The sequence below is a fragment of the Ochotona princeps genome, unplaced genomic scaffold, assembly GCF_030435755.1.
Source record: "Ochotona princeps isolate mOchPri1 unplaced genomic scaffold, mOchPri1.hap1 HAP1_SCAFFOLD_967, whole genome shotgun sequence".
NCBI lineage: Eukaryota > Metazoa > Chordata > Mammalia > Lagomorpha > Ochotonidae > Ochotona > Ochotona princeps.
This window is the reverse complement of record NW_026698862.1, coordinates 62,501-67,939: the sequence shown is the minus strand read 5'-3', so window position 1 is coordinate 67,939 and position 5,439 is coordinate 62,501.

The window sequence follows — 5,439 nt, the reverse complement described above, 5'->3', positions numbered from 1 at the left end:
CTCTCTCTCTCTCTCTCTCTCTCTCTATCCCAGGAGGGGGCATCACACAGCTTTCTCTTTCCAATTTGTGAGCAGAAGTGGTTGCACGCTGAGTGGTTCCTGGCCAGGATCCAGAACATGGAGGGAGAAGTAGGTGTCAGGTAAGGCCACCTGTGAGGCCTTCACGTCGGCATAGTGGCCTTTCATTCCCAATCCACCAGAGAAATCCTCGGGCAGGAAGGGCACAGGCCAGCCCATATGTCCTCCTGCTCTGCCGTCCTCAAGTCCCCTTGACTTGTCCGCAGAGCCGACCGCACACAACACCCACAACTCAGGCACAGGTGCCCCAGTCTCTCCCTCAGAGCACCCTTTCCCTTCAGTTCCGCAGAATAAGAGATGGTGAGCTGACCCTCCAACTCTTCCGCCTCCACACCCCACCCACCCACCCACCCACGGTCCATCAAAGACAAGGGGTTGGTTGGTTGGTTAGTTGGTTGGTTGGGTCCGGCCGGCATGTTAGCCTAGTGACTAAATCCTAAAGAAAAGAAAGATAGATGTGAACGCAGAGAAGAGCTGCCTTCCAAAACACACATATAATTAGCCAGGCCGGGTTGGGGCGCAAGCCAGGCTGGATTGAACTGTGAACTGGCTAGCACCCCACAGTTCGCAGGAGGGCTGGGGATGGACCAGGCCAGGCTAGGTTGCCGTACCCCAGCCCAATGGCGATAGCTGGGACTGGTGGTGGGCCATCTCAGATTGTGCCACAGCACCCACTGGCGCACGCAAGAACCGGGGGTGGTGCGGTGGGGGTGGTGGAGAGGGAGCGTGAGAACCGGAATCAAGTTAGGGCGCTGCACCCAGTCAGGCAAAAAGAGAGCCAAAATGGCTGGGCGGGTGGGTGGGTGCGTTGCGGGCGGGCGGGCGGGCGGGCGGGCGGGCCAGCCGGATTAGGCCACAACACCCAGCTGTCAGCAAAGCGCCGGGACTGCCTGGGTGAAAAAATTACATCAGGCAGGCCGGCCGGACCGCATTAGCCCCCAGACGGTCCCAAGATCTGGGGCTGGGAGCCCGCCAGCCTGCTAGGGGAACGCCAGGCAGGCAGGCAGGCAGGCAGGCAGGCAGGCAGGCACTCCTCCTGTCAGCTAGGCCGTAGCTCCCGTCGGAGAGCACGTTAAGGCCTGCCTGAACTAAAACAGCAAGCTACCCATAGATCATCAGGCCGTATGTGCCAAACATACAAGGCCTGGGCCAGAGATGTCGACAGCGTGCATCTCCCCGGACCAAACAAGAAGACGAGGGGAAGGCAAGAGTTGTTGCTTGGGCCAGGCGTGTGCGGTTGCCTAGTGGCTCCATTTCTCGGCCTGTACGTGCCGAGATCCCATACGGGTGCCGGTTCGAGTCCCAGCTGCCCCACTTCCGTCCAGCTCCCTGCCTGTGGCCTGGAAAAGCGGTCGAGGATGGCACAAAGCCTTCGGTATCGGCAGCCGCCTGTGTGGCGGAGACCGACCGGGAAGAAGCTCCCGGCTCCTGGTTTTGGTTCTGCTCAGCCCCGACCACTTGGGGAGGGAACCAGCCAGCGGGCAGGAGATATTTCTTTCTGTCTCTCCTTCTCTCAGCAACACCCCTCCCAACCACACACACACACACACACACACACACACACACACACCCCTCCCAACCACACACACACACACACACACTCACACACACAGACACGCGCACGCGCGCACAGGGTCCTCCTGACTGGCGTGTGGCTGCCGGCTCCACCTCAGGATCCTTCACCGTCCAACAATAAGAACCAGATTGGGTTGAAGAACAGTCAGGAAACACCACTGTTCCTGCTAGGACAGGAGGTGGACTGAACAGGGCTGGCTCATGGACCCACTGGTATGCGTGAAACCTGGCACTGGGAGAGTTTCTGATGGAGGAGCCTGGGCAACTCCTCTGGCAGGACACAGTCCCTGCAGGTAAGCGCAAGCAGCACAAATAGGAAACAGCCCAGAACAGGCTATGGAAATTATCCCACTGGTATACACATGGCATGGATTGGGGGCAAGACCAGGCTGAACCTGTTCACATCACCCGCTGGTGAGTCCGAGCGCCAGAACAGAGTGTGGGTCGAGCCAGGTTCGGTTGCGACACATACTAGTACACAATAAGGAATGCCAAGGTGAGGTGAGCCGTACCAGATGTGGTTGCAGCGCCCAAACAGCACATGTGATAGTCAGGGGGAGGAGGCAAAGCTGACAGGGGAATGTGGGCTCCCCTGCTGGACAACTACTTCCCGACTAGGCTGCAGCTCCAACCGGTCTGCGTGAGGACCGAATATGAAGCGGGCAGGATCGAACCGGACTACGACACCCGTCGGTTCACGAGGAAGACAGGCCTGGAAACAGAACGAACCCGGCAATCCCAACGACCAGCATGATCATAAGCCGATCGGTGTGACGGACGGTGTTGGACTGTGTACTAGCAGACTCGCGCAGGAATCAGGCCTGTGATCATCTCAGATGAAGTTTCTTTGGAGAGAGATCCCTCCAACTGAACTGCTGATCTTAGAACCCCAACCATGAAGAGACTGTCAGCCAGTGGATTCTGAATAGGGTTCATTGCGATTGGAACTGAGACATTGGCAGCAGTCTAGAACTGATGAACTATCAGAACTGTATGAGCAGGAGCCTCAGAGCGTGCCTCCCGTTGGGGATCTGGGATGGGTGGGAGGTTGGGTGGGGCTTTTCCCTTTTTTTTTTTTTTTTTTTTTCCCCTGACCCCAGATACAGGGTAAAATGATATTGATGTGGAAACAATGGTATTTCCCACTTTCACCCTGTAGCCCTTGACACTCTGTTCCCTAATCAACCAAGTAAGATTATTAAAAAATAATTTTTAAAAAAAGTATATCAGGTTTTACAATTTCATTAATTTTTATGAATGGGTAGTATTCTATAGTGTTTGTGTGCCACATTTTCTTTATTCTGTCACCCGCTGATGGGTATCTGTGTTGATCCCGTATCTGGCTATTGTGAATTGAGCTGTGATAGCTGTAAGGGTGCAAATAACTCTCTCATATGCATTTTCATTTGGATAAAATCATAGGGCTGCGACGCTGGTTCGTATGCAGACTTTTAGATACCATTTGTTTTTTATCCAATTGGGAAACATGAGATATTTTAATGAAATTATAACTGGATAAGAAATGAGTTTTATGAAGCATGGTGGCCACTTGGGGAGTGAACCAGCCAGCGGGCAGGAGATATTTCTTTCTGTCTCTCCTTCTCTCTCTATATATATCTGAGTTTCAATAAAAATAAAATGGATGGATGGATGGATGGATGGATGGATGGATGGATGGAGGAATTGTTTTTTCTGAACAGGCACCGACTGTGAGATGTAAGTAAGGCTCTGGACTGCTGTGTCCTGGTCGCTCGGTCCAACGCCGATCCAAGCAGAGAACCGGGCCTGGCACGGGGCACAGGCCTAGTATATTCCTGCAACCCCTCCCACCGCCCCTCCACCCCCGCCCCGCGCACCTGCACAAGGACAGGTAAGGGGTTCCTCTCTGTGTTTTGAGTAATCGGTTCAGCTAGATCGTTCTATTGAGAGGGAGGGATGCTTGATGTTGAGCAGTTCTGCTTGTTTGAGTGACAGAAGTACACGCACAGGTTAATAACACGCGTTCACATAGTTAAGGTGATGGATGGAAGAGTGAATCAATAATGCCGATGGAAAGGCCACATCAGAAGGGAGCCGTTCCTGAGAACCACTCATGGTCTGCCCCATGCGAGTCAGAAAGCAGCGGCCAGATCCCACTTTGCACTTCCAGAGCGAGCGAAGGGGAGTGACCGACTGTGGCTGACCTTTGCCCCAGTCGGAGAGGCAGATCCTTTCACTGACAAACGCCTGAGGGCAGGTATGGCTCTGGGTGGAGCGGAGAGAAAGTGAAGCCTTTGGCAGACAACGGGACTTTGAACCAACCATTTGCATTTCAATGAAGGCAATGAATGAGGCCTCTTGGAATTGAATGAGAGGTTGCGTCCCTCAAGCCAGTGGCTTCCAAAACGATGGCTGCTGCTTTCTTGGGGCACACCCCCCCACCCACACACACACAGAGGCTCATTCTGACGAGGAGGCGGGGTGCGGGTGCCCTGCCTGCCCCATGCTTCTCCTTACATGTCCCTGGACCCTGGACCCTGGCTCTGGCTCTAGCTCTGGCCTGGGAAAGGAGATGTGGATTGGGGAGGTGACTTGCAAGACGTACACACAAGACCCACCCACCATCAGTGAAACACAGCTTCTCTCCCTCCTTCCTTCCCTGGGGCTTGTGGGGGAGGGGAGGGTGGTATCAGGCAGGGAGGCACTTTTTGTTTTGGCTTGGCTTTTCTCCTCCTGGGTGTCACTGGTGCACCCCAGCGTATTCCATCACCAAGCCACTTTCCGATGTGTTTCGCTTCCCTCACAGTGGTTCATTAGCCAGCACCCACTGATAGGAGAGGACTGCTTTTTACTTGACAGCATCCTAGTGCAGGGATCAAAGGGGTCAGAGAAAGTAGAGAGAGCAAAGGAAAAAGGAAAAAGTTGGGTTGTTCGGGACTCCTTAAAGAAGAATTCATGTTGTGCCACCCACGTGTGCGAAGATTTGTCAAAGTCCCCCCCCCCATGCCCCTTTCCTCCTCCCCCCCCCCCCCCCCCCCCGCTCAACCACCACCAAGCCATCACTCAGCAGGCTGGCTTCCAAGTAAATCAAATACATGCTTTAAGTGTTTGTTTTCTCTCACCTGACTCAGCACAATCGCACTCAGGGTTGCGGTGTAGCGACCAAATGTTGCCACCTGGTTGCCCAATTACTGCACCCTTAGGAATATTTAGTGGATTTCAACAACCTGGTGTTGAATGCCTTCTTTTTTTTCTCTCTCTCTCTCCACTCCACTGAAGGCAAAATAAGATTTCCACCACCACCACCACCACCACCACCACCACCCCAACAGTGTGGAACATTGAAGTGGGCAGAAAACTAGTTACATTTTCCTTTAATGTGAACACCACATTTTAAGACTCTTGTATTTATTCATTTGCAAGTCAATCATGGGAGAGAGAGAGAGGAAGAGAGAGAGAGAGAGATTTGTGAGCAAGTTTGTTTGGAGCGGGGAAGGGGGGAGCGGGTGTGTCAGAGGAGATGGGAGGAAAGAAGAGAGAGGAAGAGAGAGGAGAGAGGAAGAGAGAGGGGCAAGGACGAGCAAAAGAGCGAGCTCTTTGAAGAGATTCTTCCACCCACAAGTTCCTTCCCTTTTCTCTTTGTCGCTGTGTCCTTCCAATAAGCAGACATAGATGACACAGGATGGTGAAAGCTAGAGAGCGAGCGAGCGAGCCAAAAATGTGGAAACCGCGGTTCCACCAGCACCGTGACAACATTGCCGGTTTTTCTTTGTTTAAAAAAAAAAATGGAAAGAGAGAGAGAGAGAG